The sequence below is a fragment of the Passer domesticus genome, chromosome 14, assembly GCF_036417665.1.
Source record: "Passer domesticus isolate bPasDom1 chromosome 14, bPasDom1.hap1, whole genome shotgun sequence".
Lineage (NCBI taxonomy): Eukaryota > Metazoa > Chordata > Aves > Passeriformes > Passeridae > Passer > Passer domesticus.
This window is the reverse complement of record NC_087487.1, coordinates 18,729,395-18,750,012: the sequence shown is the minus strand read 5'-3', so window position 1 is coordinate 18,750,012 and position 20,618 is coordinate 18,729,395. Positions and strand designations below refer to the sequence as shown.

Sequence of the window (20,618 nt, the reverse complement as noted above, 5' to 3'; positions counted from 1 at the left end):
GCATGGCTCCCACCTGGATCTTTGTGGGCAAATTTTAAAGGCTGTGTCCTGCTGCAAGTTGCCTGACTCCAGCCTGGCCTAAAGCCAGCCTGGGGACTCATTTATTGATTTATTTATAGTTCTTAGCTGGATCCGTTTTCTGGTCCAGATTATTGCCCCGATGCTGGAGCAAGGGAGGCAGCAGCAACAAACATCTGGAAGATGAGGAGAGTGGGATGGGATTTCTGTTGTGCCAACAGCAGATAATTATTTCAGGATGAAGCGACACCTAACAGCAGCCTCGCTTGCTTTTGGGAGCATCTTCTGGACACACCACCACAAACTGCACTCTGGGCATCTTTCCAAAGCAATACATCTTTTTAAGAAAGAGAATATTCCAAAAGAGAAATGGATTCACATAAAAATGTGGGGATTCCAAAGAAGATGGTGTTCAGGAGTGTTCTACAGAATACTCCTGTGTTCCTTTCTCTCAGATTCCCACTGGTTCACTGAGCTGTGTCAGCTCATGCTGCACTTTACAAGTCCTTTTTAAAGCTCATGAATGGTTTTGCAGGCTGAAGCAGGGAACAAAGCCCTGGCAGCACTCAGACACAGGCACGGCTCTGTGACACTTGCTGCAGGACGGCTCCCCCTCGTGCCTCTCCCAACAGAGGGGATTCCCTCACACCCCACAAGGACACACGTGCTCAAGGTACAAGGATGGCATTTCACAAAGGACACTGCAGTCTCAGCTCCTTATCAACACATGTTTCATAATCAGAATCACATTAAGTGTGGTTTTAGCAAGGTGGTCCCGTCAGGGTGAGGCCTCGCACGGTTGTGGTTTTGATTTACTGGACACAGTAATTGCTTTCTGAGATGAAAGAACCAAAATATGTGTCAAAATATTAATGGCCAATGTCTAAGGAGGCAGAAGGCTTGTGCTGGCTCTTGGGTGATGTGATGAGTGTTAACTCTGTCAGCCCAGCTGAGCAGCTGCCCCTGAGGCAACACAAACATCACCCTTCACTCATTTCCCATCTCACTCTTTGCATAAACATCTCCCAACTGGAAACTGTTTGCCCTCAAGATTTCAGGGGTCCACGAGTACAAAAATAAATTAATCAGAGGGAATAGATGTATGCTCAATCTGGATATCCCTACAGTGGAGCTATTTGTGCAATGATTTCATACCGAGGCTGCATATGGCAATTCTTTTCACAGAAAATCCCTAAAAAAAGGGTCTGGTTTAAACCAGGGACCTGGGCAGCTTCCTGAACAGAAAGAGCTGGCCCAAGTCATGTTTGGATTATTCCAAAAATGACCTGTCCCATCAGGACTTCACTGAGCTTAGCTGGGCACTTTCTATTTAGATCCCAGTGTCAAGGTCCAAAAAAAGATCTGCACTTAATAAACCTTCTTTATGCTGAGGGTTCAGACCCTGGGATTTCACTTCCCTCTCTCCACACACAAATTATTTTGACCCACAGGACAAGTTTTATGCAGCCCGTCTTCAGCTGCACTAGAACACAAACTTAATACTGACAAATCCACTATTTTTGCCTAACCCACTTTCTCCTCAATCATAAATCCCATTTGAAAACGTTTTGAACTGGACATCTAATTAACAGCCCCACAGAAATTTGAACAATTCTGCAAAACTGAAGCACCTAAAATGAAATGTAAAAAGTCCTGTATAAGATCCTCAATTCCCAGATCCAGGTTTATTGCCAAAACCTTCCACACGCAGGAAAAAGGTTGAAATAAGTGAAGAAATAAGGATATTGCAGCCTAATTCACTTTTTAAACATTGCCATTGGTACTATTTCATGAAGTTTTGTAGAGGGTTTAACTTCCCCCTAGGTCTCTATCAGCACTTTTTCAAGTAGTGACAAATCTGATTTGTTACAGGAAGAAGTTGAGTGTATCCCCACCCCTGAAGTACAGCTTAGGACCAAAGAACATCAACTCCCAGCTCCAGATCCCTCTGGAAACACTGGATCCATTGTACAGGACCTCCTCACTTCCACTGCAGGGAGCCTGTGGAGGCTGAAATGGGCTCAGTGGGATTTGTGATGGAATCCTGACTGCCCTGAGGTGAGAGAGACTTGTGTCAGGGATGTCAGGGCAGCTGTATTTCACTGCTGCAATGTTCCTTGTCTCCAGTACACGCACAGGGTCCTTCCACCAGCTCCCACGGGATGGGCCCTCCACAGCCATGCCTTTAAAAGGTTTTGATGTCTTTAATTGTTGTTTTATTACACATACTTCACCATTTATTCAGCATTTTTCATTTCACCCCCTAAGCTGGTAGATTTACAGAAGCAAACCAGTACAACTGGTTTGGATATAATGTTGCAGCTCCCCTTATTCCAAAAGCTTTGGGATTTTATTTGCTATTGCACACAGGCTCCAGAAGGTACAGATTGCATCCTGAGTGTGAACACAGAGATGTAGCCTTGGGAAATGGAGAATTTAAGGAACACAGAGTCATCCTCTGCAGCAGCCACCAGCTCACAGGCTGCAAACACAGGAAGCCCAGCGAAGGAAAGATCTGAAGACATGTGGGACTCCTCATGAAGGTACTGACAGCGTGTTTAACCCCAGAACCCTCACAGGGACTTCCAAATGGAACTAATAGGAAAGGCAAAACACCTTTTTCCATTAAACCTGCCCAGGGAATCTAATCTTTCTGATTTTAACCCACTTAAGTTGCTCAGCTGCTGCAGAGGGATTTTAGTTCCTTTGCTACGCTTTGTTCACCAGCATCAAAGGGAGAATTTGACTTTCTGGATGAAGAAAGTGCCACCAACCATGCTCAGCCCCAGGCTCCAAGGGGAGGACATTTCCTCCCTCTGCTCTCCTCAGTAGTACCTGTAGATGGTGTCTGCTCTCCCAGCGACGTGGGGAATCCTCTCTGGAGAAAAAAGCCTTTTTTCCTTACAGGGGAAAACACCAGGAGATAAAAGTCTGATGGATTTAAGTTGCAAAATAATACTTGAAACAGAATTTTCACTGCCAAGCCTCCATCTTGCTTTCTCCTGGCTGTTGTCACTTTCTTGCACACCTTCTTCCCACAGAGCTCCGAGGGCAACCAGAGGGGCACGGGGGACACAGGTGACTCCATGACCACCAAGCTGTCAGGACAGAACCAGCTCCCACTAATTCCATGGGACATAAGGCAGCCCAGACCTCACCCAGGGATTTTAGGTGGCACCTGAGTGCAAATGACAAGCCATGACAATAATGGCCATTAGCACTTTTCCTGGCAGAGCCCATATTCCCATTTCCTTGAACGAGATGATAATTATGGACAGGAGCCTGCAAAGGCCCTTTTTTGCCATAACTATTCTGTTTCCTCACTCCCAGTCAGATGGTGGGAGATTTCTCTGAGTGCCCCTACTGTAAATTGCCAAGAATAACTGTTGCCTCCCCTAAAATGGGAGTGAAAACAGCCCTGCGGGTTCCCTCTGAAGTGACAGCAGCTCTGACCGACTTCAAAGGCAGCACAAGGTTTTTAGTGAGGGCTGTTTGTTGATTTTTTCTCCAGTGAAGTGATATTACATGGCATTTCCAACCCTCAATCCTATTAAGTGACAGAACTACCTAATAGCACTCATTAAATAACATAACTTGGTGTCAGAAATTCACTGACAGGCTCCTGCAATTGAAGTGGTAGATTTATACCCTAAAAAAACACGGGTTTGGTGTTATTGTGACTGGGGCTTTTTAATAAAAGTCATTTATTTTAACAGGTGAAAGCCTAAGAGCCAGGACAGTTCATGGAAAGGTTATCACAGCTGAGAAGTTGGTGCCTGAATTTTACATTTAGAGGGAAGAAAGCACTAAGGAAATGTTCATTGCTGCTGAACTCCTCCAGCACTGGGAGATCACTCCTTGGGTGACACCACCCTTCTCTGCAGTGCTGTCACAAGGCACTCAGCTGTTCCAGCACCACTCAGGAAATTCCCATCCTTCTGTCCCAGGAAACACCCAGAGTTAAGCACAGGTAAGCACCTGAACCTCTCAAAGGGCAAAGCCAGAATTCAGAAGACACTCTGTTATCAACATTTCAGCTCAAGGATGGTGTCCACACCTCCTGCACAGGGACAGGTGAGGTTTGACACAGCCAAACCCATTTCAGGTCAGCACAGTGACAGAGCTGAGCTGCTCTAACAGCTGATGCTGCTGAAAGGTCTGTCCCAATCTTTTCTCCTTTTTTTTTTTTTTTTTTCCCATCACACGATCCTGCTGCTCCTTTACACCAGCTTTAACTTTTACCAGCCCTTCACTGCTAACTGCACGAATCCTCAGGTTTTTTTCCTCAGTTTTCTGCAGGTGCAGTGAGATGAATCTGCTCAGACAGGAGCCCAAGTGCCAGAGCAGAGAGGGAACCTTCCAGGACTATGAAATAATTCAGGTGTAAAGGGACCTCTGGAGGTCACCAAGTCCAGGACAGGGAATGACTGTCTTGGCTCTGCTGGATCAGGCAGAGCAGGCAAACCTTGCAGCCTTCTGCATCTGGCACCAAAATCCCAACTCTCTCAATTGTCCAAAAATATTTAAAGTTGTTTTTTATTTTCATGCAACATGAATGCTGTTGCAAAAACGACTTCTTTTTGTACTCTAAAAGAACAATAAAACAAAAATCTTCCTGGAAATAACAATTACCAGTTAAATCCCTGACTATAACATTTTGACCAAGGGCAGAATGCTCTGCGGAATACCAAACAATGCAGTGAATATTTGTGCAGCAGGAAGAGTTTGGAGGTGTTTGTTTATCATAGTTTGTTCCTACTAGACAGAAAGGTTCCTAAAGAACCCATATAAAGAGCCCTGATTATTAATAGAGTTATGAAATGGTATTTCTAACCTGTTTATAAATGGTTCAAAGGAAATCACAAATACATAAAAAACCCCTAAGTTTACAGTAAAAGGGTAGAGAACTAAATAGGTTATTCCAGTAAGCAGTATGTTATATGGAACTGAGCTGAGCATGTCTGCCATCATTCCACCTGGAAAAAAATCAAAATGGGGAGAGGAGGAAAGATTTTTAGTTTGCCATTCTTTTGCAGAAGCCAAACAAAAGGGAAAAGCCCAAATATTGTATTACCCTACTGTACATATGGACAAGTAATGCACGCAATGATTTCACAACGTGCTTTGAAAAGATTCGAGAATGGTTTTGGAAATATGGGAAAGTAATTTTTAACACCACATAAAAAAGTAATAGAGGGCCCAATCCTGTCACCACTAACTTAAACTGGGGAGAGCTGAACTTTCAGGATCTTCTGGAGGATTCAGGACATTTTTAAACAGCCTAATTCAGATATTAGCAAAGGCCAGCCTGGCTGGCTCCCACCACATTCCCCACTTGCTAAATTATTCCCTTCCTCCATTATAATTTAAAACAAAAATATGTTAAATGTGTTGAGTCTTTGTGTATTTGGACAGTGCCTGCCCTTCCCTGTCACTCTGACAGCCCTGAGCACTCTGGATTTCAGCTGCCTGAGCGTGGAGAGCTGCAGCCCAGCCAGAGCTGCCCACCCTCACAGCAGCCCTGAAACCACCAGAGTCTGGTGAACTTCTCATTTTCTGCACCATACTGCCACAAAAACCAGTGTTTCCCACCCAGTCAGTGGGCAGTCCTGGAAATGCAAAGAGAGTTCAGTTTCCAGAGATCTTTAGGTTTGAAAGAAACATTTTGATGTTGTCTACACAGTAAGAAAAATGCCAAGGACGAATGTTTGGACTGAGGTGGTGTTAGGGACCAGCCACCTCCCCCATCAATGACATCAGAATATGGCACATTTCACAAGGTGAGCTTGCCCTTCCCTTCCTCCCCCATCCCACCTGCAGTTTGAGCTGGTGCTGGAAATACCAAACCTCTGCACGTGGCACGTGAGATTTCAACCACGGTCCCGCAAACCTGCTGCACCTCCCAAGATGCAGCTGGATCAGACCAAAATTCTGATGCAGTTTATTTAAAAAGGGGAAACAACCAACCAAATGAATACTCAGTTACTCTTTCTCATGCAATCTCACTGGCCAAGTCCGTACTTCGGGGCTCATCCATTTCTGCCTCCTCTGGCTCTCACGTCGGACACGCCCGGCACGCTCCGATCCAAAGGCGCCGTGTCATGCACCAGGGACTCCATGCAGTAAATACAAGGGCAATGACCCAGAGTTCTCACTCACCCTCTGCTTGTCTCACAGTATTTCCAGAACAATTTCTGCTTTAAGCATCTAAAACCTTTCAGTTTCTGTCAATTGATGCAACTCGTTAACCGAAACCTTGAAGCTGCACAAACACAGAAGGGCTCTGCCCACAACATGCCTCAGGATTCAGGAGTCCTCTGGGGTCCCTCATCAGAGCCACCTTCCCCTACACTTGCAATGTGTTAAACCCCACAATTCAGCCCAAATAAACCACAGACTCTAAAGATTCAGTGGTTCCTTCTAGTCCCCTAGTTGGAGCTTATATCCAGTGCTGGCTTTAAGTTCAGCTCTTCTGTGAATGCCTCTATCAGTGCCTGGCAGTTCTTCACATGTACAAAACAGCTCATCACATTAATCTAGGCTGTTTTGTCTTTTCTTTCCAGTCTGGTGTTACCCTCAAACAGTAAAACTTTTCCTATTTAATTACCTTGAAGGGCTGAAACTACGTGGTAAAATAGTTCTACCATGGTAAAGTTTGTCTTGAGAAGGAAAGTTAATTTCTGGTGCTTTTTATGACCTTGATGACATTTCCTAGCCATACACTGGAAATGTTACATGAAAAAAATACAATATTAATCAACCAATTGAGTTGCCAGTTCTAATTTTGGATAGAAAACTGGACAGAGAAATAATCAAAGACTTACCAGAAAAGCAGATGGCTGCAGAGTGCTTCTGGCAGTCATGCTACTCGCACATGGGACCACTTGTGCTTAACAAATTGGACAACAGAGAGAGAACTGAAATGGAAATTGGGGCTCTACTCCATTCACATTCTTCAGAATGTTTGTTTTGGATTTGTACCTCCGCTGCAATTTACAACTCTAGATTAGATAGAGCAAGAGTAATATTCTTGACTAGAAGAAAAACAGAATGGCTGAACTGTTTGCCAGCTCACAGACATTGTCTCCCTGTGTACAAATAATACCAACATATAAATGGGTCTAAATAAAACCCAGGACTAAACGTGTCTTTTACTGCACAGCAATAAAGTTGCACAAGACATTTCCCTGAGTGAAACTGCAAGGCCCATATCAGCATGGAAACAGGATGGAAGGAAAACCCAGAGCAACCTGAGATGTCACAGCTGTCCCCATGCAGCAGGGACCTCCTATTGCAACTGAGAATCCATCCCAAAACACACTGCTCAGGAAATAAAGGGGCATTTGTTTCCAGCATGAACAAGTTTTGAGACACAAGGCATAGTTCAATGCTTCTTAATTGATCAGGAAGGTAAAAAAACCACAAAACCAATGTCAGCTGCATCAATACCAAGGCACACAGGTAGCAGATGACACCAAAAAAGGAAGAAAAAAGACTGATTCTGTAAATCTCCCTGTAAGAAATCAGTTGCCTCACTGTTTAACAGGAAAACATGAAGGTCTTTCTCAGTGAGATGCCAGTTGCAGCTTAAGGAAATGTATGGCCAAATATGACATCACCTACCACAACCAAAAATTAAGATGAAAGTTGTGCTGGTCTCAGGGACCGGTCACTCACCAGGGAACCTGTGGTTTTATGTGCACGCCTTCCTGAAGAATCCAAAAATAACATTTTTCCATGGAGCAGAAATTCCTGCAGCGTTCACGCTTTTCCTCTCAGCAATGCTGCAATCCAGCGTGCCAGCCCTGTGTAATGAGGTCATCTGACAGTGTAATTTGTAGTATTTCAGTCTGTCAAAATTGATCCTAGTGTTTCTATGGCAACTAGATCCAAACAAAAGATGGAGCGGACAGAATTCGTCTCTCCCTGCCACCACCCAGATTTTTATATAAATATATATGTGTATATATATAAAGCATTACACATATATAAAGTTAATGTCCATGATTCATCATTAAGCAGTGCTAGAAAACTGGCACTGGAGAAATAGCAACACACAGGGCTAACATTAAAAAAAGGTAATAAATGTATAAACTGACATCAATAAAATACATTAAAAAAAAGGTAATTCTTCAATTCTCAAACACCTGGGAACACAGCATGCTTTTCCCCTAAAACCCAGTCAGGGAAAGGTGTTATCCATTTCTGGTTGGGACAGATGGAAGGGGATCCTGGCTTTGCTGCCATGCGGTGAAGAACATGACACCTTCCTCCCAGAAAAAAATTACCCTTCAACCATTACTGTTAACATGTTCATGCTTAGGAAAGCTTGACTGTTATCAGCTTTTTAAGTTTGAGTTTGGAAGTTCTTATGCAAGTCTTGCATGTCTGTCAATTTATTTTAGTGCCCTTGCAGGAGCTGAGCTGGGTCCAGTTGTTGGATGGGAAACTCTGGATGTGGAACCCAAAGGCATTTCCAGCCAAATAATATGATTAACATCAACACCAGCCAGCCATTTCCTTTTGAAATAAAAATGTGGGATGAATTTGATTTTCCTACAGATCACTCCTCCTTGACATTGGAGGAGCTTCTGAGAACTCCTCAGGGGATTTCGTTTGGGTCCTGAACACAAATTGCCAACCACATAGTGTTCCTAACACAATTCCTGCCAATCCATGCAAATTCCAGAGCACCCACACAGGTCCTGACTTGGGCTTTAAAGAGAGGATGGACCTCCCCTAGCAGGTGACATGTACCTGCCTCCAGAAATCTGTGTGGAGTCCATGGGTGATACTTTGACTCCTGTGCAGTGTCACTTTTACAGGTGTAAAAACATGGGACAGTTTGAGCAGATCCCTAAAAAGGGTGGAAGGGAATTTCTGAGAGTTGTGGGAAGAGGGTGATACACTGACTTTTGTTGTGCTGTGTCATTGCAGGTCCTGTGGGTTTGCTGCTGGCTGCCATCTCTGGAGGTCTCCATGTGCCTGATTCCCAAGGTTCTGGCTCAGTCATGGGTGGGATTGTGGCTGGAGGGCAGTTTTTCCTCTAGGCCCACTACTACTGCCTGTTAAGAAAATGAGAGAATGCTAAGTTAGAGAAATATTGGCCATTTAAAAGAAACCAACACACCCAAAAGCACTGATCCCAAACTGACCTCTAATTCTGCTCCTAGAACACAGAATTTCCCCATCAGTTCATGTCTGATGGACAAAAAGGTCATGGTGAATACAGGAGTAAAATGGTGCGCACGCAGAATTTGAAGCACACAGAATATTTCCACACTTTACCCTACTAAAATTAAACACACTCAAGTTGTTCATCTGGGCAAAGACCCTGACCCCACAAAGCTCATCCATTCCATGGCAATTCCCTTGAGTAATGAAAAGTGAAGAATCCAACTCTGGCAGAAACTGATCTATGTATTCAGTATTACACTGAATTACAGATGCTTCTTTAGCAACTTCTGTCTTTACAGAATATTGGCATTTCACAGCTTATCTTACAGCTGACCCGGACCCTGGCATGTCTTCAGGTGAATATATTTCTAAAAATTTACACAATGAGCTGCTACCTCTTTTAAACTTAAAAAAAATTATTGCTCAGCTACTGCAGCAGAAGATTCAAAATGCTTGTTTAGGCAGGAGTGTTTAAAAAGTAGACAAACGAATGAAACTGTGGATTTCTTCCTAATTATCACCAGTTTGTGACTGTCAGAGAAGATGTACCTTTTCCATGTGAAACCCCTCATTACTCCCTCCTCCCAGTAAAGGCAATCAACATTGAACTTAAAAGTTCCTGTCTGCATCCACTTTACTGGCTGCACCATCCTGCCCTTTGAAACAGAGTCGTGTACGAGGCCCATCAAAAAACTGGAGGAAATTGGAGATAAAAAAGATTTTAAAATAAAACCAGTATTTATGTCTCCCAAATGGGAAGTTCGGAGCAGCGAGGGCAGGAAACGGGCCGCTATTTAAGCTGATTACCCAAGCAAAGTCCTCTGCCTTTTCAGCAGAGCCGCGGTCCCTCAGTAAAACCATTCCACTTAATTGGAGTTTGGGGCAGGGGGAGCGGGGGGAAGATGTCAAGTTTTATCTGGAGTGTTAGTGATGGCTGGCTGGAGAGGGGCTTTCGGGGCTGCTAATTGGGCCCGTGTGCTGCGATGGCCCTGGCTGAGGGGCCCTAACGAGGCCTGGGCGCAGGTGGCCGCGGTGGCCGCGCTGTCGCAGCCGCTCAGGGCCCGCTCGGCTGCGCCGGCGGCTCGGGGCCCGCCGGGCATGGGCCCAAAGGTCCTCCCCAGAGAGGCAGCGAGATCCTTCCCGTTTGTAGCAGGAATTCGCACAAATAAAAGTCTTCTGGGCCACGCTGGCCCTATGGACATGGATCTTATTATGCGTTTTACCTAATTATCCAGCGGGCTTTTCTCCCCGCGGAGCCCCGGCCCCGCGGGCCGCGCTTCCATGGGTGTTTGCACACATGTACAAACTCCATCTCCTCATTCACACTTGCACATAACTGACGAGACAAATAATATTATCCTAGTGGGAAGAGCCAGAATTAGAAAGGAAATACTGCAACGTTTAGATTTATTCTGGTGAGCGTTAGATCATGATTCACTCTGACATAAAAGCTCAAGAGCACATTTAGCCAGGGTGAAACACATTACTGTGTTTTACATGAGAAGGAAATAAGTCTGATGTTTCATGGGCTGCATTATTTGCTGTTGAAATCCTAATGACTGCCCACGCTCTACACCTACGTTGTACCTAATGAATCGGGTTTAAATTTCAGAAAGCTTCAGCAACAAATTGGACGATCGTATTTGCTTCTGGCTCTCCACCACAGAGGGGTTTTTAGTAGAAGAGAACAGAGAAATTACAATAAATTAAAAAAAAAACAGTTTCAAATGTAGCACTTCATTTATCTTCCCCACATTTCACAGCAGTATTTTTTAAATAAGCATCTTTTTTGATAAAATATTTGTTCTAACAGGTAACTACTCAAACAGCGTAAGCAGGATTGGTGTCCCTGGTTTTCAATATCCACAGTCAAATATCCTGCTCAAGGCTCAGGAAGTTTTGCTTTATCAAATAAAACACTGAACTAATGCTCCATATGAAACAGTGGCTGAATCAACACAAGTTTTACAGCTGCCTTAACCCAACCTTCTGCTTTCTTCTCAGCCACATCCACAAGATCCCATTGCTTCCCTCCCATCAACTCCTGCTTTTTGGTGGCCACAGGAAAGAACAAATCCCTGCAGCCTCCTCCCTGCTCATTCTCTCTCACATCAGTAGCAGAGCAGTCACTTTGGATGGCAGCACAGTCCTGCCCTGGTTTAACACAACCCAGGACTGGCAGGCTCCAGGAGAATCCTTTTTCCTGGGACATACCCAGGCCCAGCTGTGTTTCCCAACCAAGGCTCTCCATCACAATTCCGAGCACTCTCTCCAAAGGAGAGAATAGATTTCATTTCATAGAATCATGGAATAGTTTGAGTTGAAGGCACCTTTTAAAGGCCATGAGCAGGGGCACCTTCCACCAATTCCCATCCAACGTGGCCTTGGATACTTCCATGGAGGGGACATCCACCATCCCTCTGCACAACCTGTGCCAATGTTTTACCACCACCTTTGAAAAAACTCCTTTCTGATGTCTAATCTAAGAATTTAACCTCTTTTCTGTTTATGGGAGGAATTTATAGTCAAGATGTGAGCCACAATGTGTGCAGTGCCTTCCTCAGCCCAGGGCATCCCAACAAAACCCCCATGTCTGGGTTTCCAGTGTCATTTGGGTTTTACTTGGACTTGTGTTCATCTCAACACATTTCCTTCCTGTAGCAACAGGAATGAATGCATCTAAAAATCTCAGATACACAAAACAAACTGCTGACTCTTTGTCACAAATGCCAATTCCCAGGAACTGCTGTGGCTCCATGAACACCCTTCTCCTGTGAACCCAACTGAGGGTTGCAGGGCTCTCCAAATATCTGCAATTTCAAGGCAGATAAATGTCATGTAAACTCAAATTTTGCAACTTTATTGCTGTGCATTATTCCATGCCAAGTCGCGCTTTACGTAGAAAGCAAACATAACTGAATTTATTTTCTGAAAAAAGCAAACTAAAGTTTACAGTTCTGCCTGGCCTCGAGTTTGTTTATAAACACAGGAGCAGACTGGCCTTATTACAATGGGGATGGCAGAAAAAAACCTTCTTCAAGCTGAACATGAGCCAAGAGTGCTCTCAGCAAGTGAGGGCTTCAGCTGAGGGTGGCCTTGGCCTCTTGGGCCTGATGAAGAGATGGTGATTTAATAACAGGTTATCTAGGAGGAGGTAGATACAACTCCCTCACTCAGAGAGAAATTACAGTGATGACAGAGCCAAAGTTCTTGTTTGAGACAGTTGCTGGAACAAGGGGCAACATCAAAAACTGCGCCTTGGCAGGCTCAGATTGGAGATTAGCAAAAAGGATTTTCAGCAGAAAGGTGGTGCAGCCCCCAGACAGGTGCCCAGAGAGCCACAGGATGGTGATTCTTGGAGATATTTCATGCTAAACACATGGCTTTTGGCACTTTTGATAAAGTACATTGTAAAAAAACTTCTTGACGAGGTGTTGGAGGAACAATGGATATTTGGCACTTCTCAAAAGCACCTGTCCCTCTTTTTTTAATAAACAAACACCTTCAAAAGCCTTGTCATAAAATTCCTGATGACTGTTGCTCCATGCCCTGTGTCCCCAGCATACCAGACCATCTGGGGCTTCCATGCCCATGCAAACCCTTGTTCTGATGGAATATTCCCTATAAACACAGACTTAGGAGTAACAGTGCAGGATCTGTCCAGGCAAGTTGTGTCACAAGAGCAAACTCCAGATATTTGAAAAGATTATCAGTCAACTACAGTTCTTTCCACTGTAGAAACAGTTACTCAGTTTAGATAAACAAAGAAATTCCCATGCACTGAAAAGGAAAACCTATTAACTGATTAAACATGTGAATCAGTTGATAAACTGGTTATCAAAGTTCTGAAAACATTTTTAACAATGACCCTTCCTGCCATGTTTAACAATGACCCATAAAAGCTAGAATAATTCAGCCCTTTACAGGAAACCAGCTGGAGAGAAAACAGAAAGTATTTCTGATCTAAGAAGCTGCAGCCATGCCATATGAGCTGACAAATTTAGACACTAATTATGAGTAAAGTAATGATAAACATTTAAAATGCCAATTAAAAACTTTGCACAAAGTTTTTTCAAAGGTTTCTAACTCTTTTCAGCGCACAGAAGAAACTGGATGGATGTTTGTAGCTCATTCCTCATTTCAGGCTTTTCAGGTAATTATAAAAATACTTATTAAAACCTAAACCAAAACACCCCATAATTTTTAGGACAAGCTGGAGATGTGAAAGTGGAATAGGAATGAAAACACCTGTGCTTTTCCTACAACTGACCATGCAAATCCCATCTCGGAGAAAAACCCCTCTACCTCAGAAGTATTTGCAAACATGCAAAAGCAGAATTTAGCACAGACTAATAGTGACATTTCACGTGATAGAGAACATAATTTTACTTCTCAGTACATTTTGAAAAAGGTAAATTGAAAAAATTGTTAGACCTGGCCCTTGGGATAGTTGAAAGATCCTTCCAGACAAGTCCAGATCCACAGAAGAGCGAAATTTTGGGTGCCAGGTAAATGTCCTGGCTAACCAATAACTGTTCACATGTAAAGCATGGACAGAACCTGCTCCACATCAGGTGGAGATTTACATTTACCCAAAAATCAGAGAAACATTCAGATCTAAGGCACATTTCAGAGCATTCTATTTCAATGGTTGACATCTACTCCCTTTCCTCCTAACCTTTGTATCAGACATGTAAACCAAAATATCCCCAAATCCTACTTCTGCATGGCTTTGTAGCAAGCAAATTGCCTACAGGTTTATTTTTCACTATCAGAAAAGTCTGTCCAGCTAAAAGGCAACTCCACAAATCAGAGAAACCCCAGCTTGCAAGAGATTTTCACCAGGGTCTTCTACACCAAGTTAGCCAAGACTCTGACAAAAAACTTTTCAATGAACTAAGAACTTTTTAAGAAGTCACAGAAAAAAAGGTTCAGGCTTTCTACCAATTACTGCAGAGTCTTGGAAATAAGTTAAAACAGTCAGTATTTAAACATTTAGCTTTACAATGATCTTAAAACAATCCAGTCTTTAAAAAAAAAAAACATCTCCCAGCCTTCTCCTAAGCTGAAATAATAACACATACAGAATTAAATGCCAGTATTCTATTTTCATCCCAGAAACACAACATTTAAAAGCAATCAAACGAGGCATTTGTTAACAGAGGAGCATAAATAAAATGTCCAGAGGTTTTCAATTTTGAAAAGCCTGCTACCATTTCTGGGAACATCGTATCTCCAAAGTGTGGCTCGCTCACTGTATAGAAAGACTGTATTTATTTGGCTCAGCCCTGTTCTCAGTAAGCACTCATGGCTCTGCTTTTGGAAGAGGAAGAAACCAAGAATCTCAGAGTGTTATTTTGAAGTGTATTCCAAGACTGGGATGGATTTGGAACATGGCTGAGCCCCATGCAGACCCAGGATGTGGAAGGAGCATCCTTCTGTGAAGAGCTCCTCAGTTCACCCAATCTAAAAAGAGATGAATACTCCAAGGATTTGAGAGTTCCATTTTCTGTAATTTAAAAAAGATGTCGAAACTGCCCATTTCATATAATTAAGGTCATGCTGCACTTTTCTGGTGTCCAGAAACAAAGCAGGAGCAGAACAGTCTGTTCTCCCCCTCATCTCCCTCTCAGCAGTGAGAGCTGCTCCCACTGGGAGCTGCTGCCTTGCAGAGCTTTAATTGTGTGTGAACAGAAAGTCAGAGCACGTTTCCCCATAACCCTGGCTCAGGCACTGCCTCCTGCTGTGCCTCAGAGCTGGACTCCACGTGGACTTGGTGTAAAATGCACCTTCCCCACTGACAATAATCTGAAATATTCCCTCAAATGAGATGAAGCAGAAAAATGTACAGCCAGGTTTGCAACCTCTCCTTTCTCCTGCTTATCCTTCACTCTGGAGTGGCCACTCTGACACCAGCAGTGCCATTTTGTAAAACCAAACCCTATATTTTTGCAGAAACTGCTTGATTTCAAACATTTCAGTTACATTTTTACAGAAACTGCTTGATTTCAAATATTTCAGTTACCAACTGCTCAGTTTGGATGCCTTGAAGAATTTTAAAGTTTTCAGGTGGTGAGAACACAGCTTCCAAGTCACCTTTCTCCAGACAGCCCAGAACCACAGAGCCCACACTGATCATCAAACATTTCCAGTGCCTTGGTTACCTATAGATACATTTCCAGCTATAGCTGCTTCATGTATCCCAGTTGTGTCAGCATTCAATTAAATGGTTTTTTCTATTCTACTTAGATATTTTGCAGTTATACAGTGACATGCAATCCTTGCTTTTCTTCTAGGGATGAAATTTGAGTTGTAAAAGCAAAACAAAGTGATGTTGAGATTCACAGTAGTGCTTTCAAAGAAATCTCCTTTGGAACCCATGACACAGTGAAGCATCACTTTCAAAACCAAGCTTCAAGCTTTGCAGATGAAGGCAAAAGTGGCAGACAAATAACACTCAGGCCCTTGCTGGATCAAAGGCAGCAGGGCTGGTGTGCCAGGCCTCCTGCAGCTCCTCTCTGCCACTGGGAATTCCTGCCTGCTCCAGGGAAGGTGTTTCACTGCTCACACTCAGCCTGACTCATCCTTTGCAGCTCGATGCTGCATCAGGCATCCCCGTGAGAGTCCCAAAACAGCAGCTGGGGTGTGTTCCCATGGAGTGCTGGGATGTGAGGCCACATCACCCTGTCCCATGGGTGGGATGTGCTCAAGTCCCACCAGTTCAGTCCCTTTGTGCCTTTCCTAGGTGGGAGGATAAAGGGAAGGGAAAGCCTTTGGGCAGGGATGTTTCCTTGGCTGCCAGCCTGCGTTTTCCATGGCAGAATCCCATCCCTGCCCGGGGTGCTCCCTCCTGTCCCATGTGTGCCACTCATTTCCAGATCCAGAGGGCAGCATGATGGGACCAGGCTGGATGAGAAATTAAAGCATTTCCTGATGCAAACTGGGACTGCAAATCCTCAGTTAGGACAAGTAAATCACTACAAGGTGACTGAACAATCTCAGACTGGTGCGGCCCCGGCCAGGTAGGAGTTCTGCTCAGTGGAGGGAATGACAGCAAAACTTCTTCAGTTCACTATGAAATATTTAAACTCTCTGCACTGTTGAGGCAATCTTTCAAACTGAGTAGTTCAGTGAAATTGCCACAGACTGATAAAACAAAGCAACTGTGTCAAATCTGCAGTTTCCCTGAAAGACCTGAGGGAGAAAAAGAGTTAACAACGACCCTGAAGGTCTTTATTTCAAAATAAACCACATGTTTAAAAAAAAATAAAAAAGGAAAGAAAAGAAAAGGGAAAAAAATCACTGTCTGTAACATTATAGTTTTCAAAGACTGTGCAGCCAGGAATTACAGATAAGCCCTCTTAAGACCATAAAGAAAAATCTTTTGATAGTGTTCAGCTTATTGAACTGGCTCCTCGGTGTATTTGCAGCAATAAAGCTGTCAGGCAGACAGAAAAGGAGAGCTAAGTGTTTCAAGCCTCAGCCACATGAACTCCTATTAACCTGCATTACCATGCAATTGTTGCTGTGAGCACAGCGTTCCCTGTGTCAAGTGCTGGTAAAGGACACAGAAAATCTCTCGGTGACAGACACGGTGAGTGCTGCTCTGTCCCTCCATCTCCGAGCAGACACTGCCTGGCAAGCACCCCCCTGAGCTCCGAGTTACTGCTGCAAACTTCCCGTCTGCTGAGCAAATTTCAGGATGGGAAGAGATGTGATTTCCCTTTAATAACTTCCACGTTTTCCATCCCACCAAACCGCTGGTGGTTTGCTGGAGTCTGAAGGCTGGATGAACGTTCCTGCCTGATCCCACATGGAATGGCAGAGGGGCTGGGGAGGATCTGCTGCAAAGCTCGACACACCCTGACAAATCCAAGGTGATGAGACAGGAGGACATTCAGGACACATTTTTATCTTCCCTTCTCTCCAGCTGCTGTGTCCAAGCTGAATGGGAGCACACCTGGAATTCCCCCGGACACAAACCCAGGCTAGGAAGCACGGACAGATTCTTGGACCTGGCTGCAAAGCACATTCCCCATCACCTGGAACCAGTAGCTTGGAATTCTCTGCACCAGTCCCTCAGCACTGCAAAGATGCACCTTTAGGATGCACCAGAAGTGAGGCTGAGAGGAGGCACCCAGGGCTCTCTGCAGATAAATCAGAAGGGCAATCAGCAGGAAGAGCTCATCCAATCTGAAGGAAAACATTTGCACAACAAGCAGTGGCTACAAGCCAGCCCTTAATAAATTTCTGCTAGAAATGAGAAAAAGGTGCAGAAAGATTCTGGCACAGCCTTCCAACAGGATGGGAGAAACCACACAAAAAATGTTACTGTGGTTTAAAATGGTTGTTTATGAATTCACAGAGTGGATGAGAGGCTGTAGTACCTGTGACTGCAGGGACTGGATTTTCTCAGTCCTTACCTTGGATTTGTGCTTCATGTTCTCCTAATTCCCCTCCTTGCCAGCCAGGGCGACAACCTGGCTTTTGACTAATGCTTATGAGCTCCAAGGGTATCACTAAAAATATGATGTGGGAGTATTCTCAGAGGGTAAGATATGAGTTACAGAGATAGATGTGCTCATACTGTGCTGGTGGTTTGTTGTGGACATTGCTGGTGCAGGTGAGGAGGTTGCTGTGTCCACTGGGCTTTCTCAAACCCTACCAGCCTCATTTACAAGATTACAGATGCCCTGATTGATACCAGTGGGTCCAGTGGGAGAAGGAAGGGTGGCAGCCCTCACCCAGTGCAGGGGCTGCCAGAACAGGGGCAGTTTGCTGGGGTAACACACTGGTGATAACACCACTGCACTGCCCTACTGAAATATTTCCTGGAATTGCTTCTGTGAGTCCTGCTGTGCTTCCTTGGAGATGTTTTTCCTGGGCAGGCCTCTCTGTTAAACTTCAGTGTCTGGAAGTGAAGGGCAGCACAGCAGCACACACTGAGCAGGTAATTATGAAACTCTGTAGGTTTCATAAAAGCACAGAGGAAGTTTAAGGTCCATTTACTCCCCTGGGTTTCATTCCAGGCATTGCAATGTGCCTCCCTCACCTGTCACCATCTTGCTTTAGCAGATGCAGCCCGGGGGGATTTCAGAGCCTGGATTCTCAGCCCGGGTTGAAGTGGCTGCTGCTGACAGACAGAGCTGAACCTCAGCTCGCAGGCAAGGATCATGGAGTTAACTTTGCCAAATTACCTCAGAAAAGCCCTGGTTGAAAGGGATCTTCATTGTAAAATGGTGAAAGACATAAGCACAGGTAGAAACCCCTGAAGTGCATGGGCAGAAGGCAGGAGGCAGCCTGGGCTTTCTGACTCATGGATCTGCTCATGTTCAGCTGATGGCTGCATGGGGTTAAGGCATTGCAGAGAAAATGCCCTTCATACACAATCCTACCCAAGGCCAGCCTAATTTCCACTGTAATTAAAGGGCTGGAGACCCCTTTAGAGCTGGAAGGATCTTAGGTTTGCTGAAATCCATGTCAGCAGGATCCTTGGAATTCCATCGAATCACTTTTGCTCTCCCATTTTTTTCCTGTCTCAGCACAACTGCTGAACAGAGATTCACTCATCAGGTTTCTTGTAACTCTGGCTGCCTAAAGAAATTCCAGTTCCTGGTCCATCATGGGACACTTCTCCTGGAGATGCCCTGGGAATGTAGCTGACAAAAAAAGAAATAATTCACACATCTCCCCAGCCCAGCTCCAGCATGGACAGCAGGGCTCTCCTCAGGGCACTGGCAGGCTGGGGGCTGTGGCATCTCCCTGCTCTCCCAGTAGCCACAGCAACCACCAAACATTTTGGAAGAGATTCACACTCCTGCCTCTGTCAAGTGCAGATCCAGGTGCCTTTCCCTCTGTGATTCCAGCATCCCTGCTGAGTGGGAGCTGCAGGAGCCCTGGCTGTGCTCACAGGGCACGGACCACGTCGAGTGATGTACACCAACTGCTGTCACCTGCATTCCCAAGACATGTTTCAGCCTGACTGACCTACTTCTCCAAACCCTCTGAGAAAAAGGACAGAACAGGGCTCCTTCCACACAGTAGCCACTGGAATTCACCATCCAACAGTTCTCTTTTGTAATGCAAGAGCTGTAACCACCGACAACAACCACGATTTAGGATACACAGCATTCACCAACCATTTCATTGAATTGAGTGTGTACGAGCAGCAAAAGGAAACATCAACAAATTCCAGATGCAGAATGTAATTATGTTTGGATGGCAGAATGTTTCATATTGTTTTCTATAGGAAAAAAAAAAAGTCATCATTAAAGCAGTGGAATTTCAGTAAACTATTTTTTGGGTTACAGCCCAGAATAGTTCCACTTGGCAGTTCAGAGGCTTGGGTAAAATATTCCAAGGTTCATAAATCCTTGACTTTAATTTGTAGATATAGGTTACAGCTTTAGTATCACTGCAAGGGGGTAAATCATGCTCCCACCTCAGCAGCTGCCAAAGGGCACCAGCCCAAGCCTTTGGCTGGACTGGGCAGCGTTTAGGAAAACCACACATCAATGTCTGTCCCGTTCCCATGGCACCCAGATCCTCTGTGCTCCCAGAGGGTTCCTTGGCTAGAACAGGCTCTGCAGTGCCTACTTTTAACTCACACTTCAGATGGTGGTGTCCTGTGAGGGAAAATGATACCTGGAGGTGGGCTAGACATGGACAAGGTGATTCCTCTCTCACCTCAGCTCATACCAAGTGTCTCAGTCCTGCAGGCAGTTTGGAACTCGGAGGGATTAATTCATAAACACAAAAATCCAGCAGCATTCCACAGCCAGTAAATAATTGCATTACCTTGCATTCTCTGAAACAGGTTAAAGAGTTCCAGCAGTATTGGTTTCTTCAAAACATTCAAAGTGACACGTGTGTTAACCTGGCTCTCACACAGCCCCAAATTTCTGCAGAAAGAGAGTCCCTTATAATCTGGCCAGCCTTGCTTTGTTCTTTCCATTCCTGCTCACCCACAGCAGCTCTGCAAATACAGTCTGAGGCTGAGCCAGACTCCTCCAAGCCACCAGTCCTGCCATTGTCCCAAAGAGCACCAGGAATTTGGGTGGCTCACCCAGGGACTGTGTCTCCTCGCTGCTTGTTTTCCCTGGCAGCCTACTATTAAACTACAGCAGCATGTCCACACAGCAAACATCCAATAACCAGGTCACCAACTAACATCCAGAATTTAGAGAGCAGCTCCACTTCCACTGCTGAGCCAAACCCCAAAACGAAGTGCTGGCCCAGATTAAAAATTCTCCCAGAAAGGGAGAAAATTGCGGCCTTGTGTCTCAGAGTCTTGCTGTGGCTCTGTTTTGGAGGCTTGCACTGGGCTGTGCCAGACTGTAAATCTACAGTGGAGACAATCCTGCTGCTCTAGAGAGATCTCCTAAAAGCAAACCCAGTTGTCCTGCATCCCAGCCTTGCCTCTC

General features: G+C 44.7%; 1 long non-coding RNA gene across 1 annotated transcript in view; it reads right to left on the bottom strand.

Annotated features, from left to right (window-relative positions):
• Positions 1–5,855: 5,855 nt before the first annotated feature.
• LOC135280928 (uncharacterized) overlaps positions 5,856–20,618 on the bottom strand; it is a 46,110-nt gene continuing 31,347 nt past the window's right edge. Inside the window, exons 5-7 of the long non-coding RNA XR_010347734.1 lie at positions 8,932–9,083; positions 7,696–7,823; positions 5,856–7,004 (exon numbers count right to left, since the gene is read on the bottom strand). This is a non-coding gene — a long non-coding RNA (uncharacterized LOC135280928). The remainder of the gene's footprint in view (positions 7,005–7,695; positions 7,824–8,931; positions 9,084–20,618) is intronic.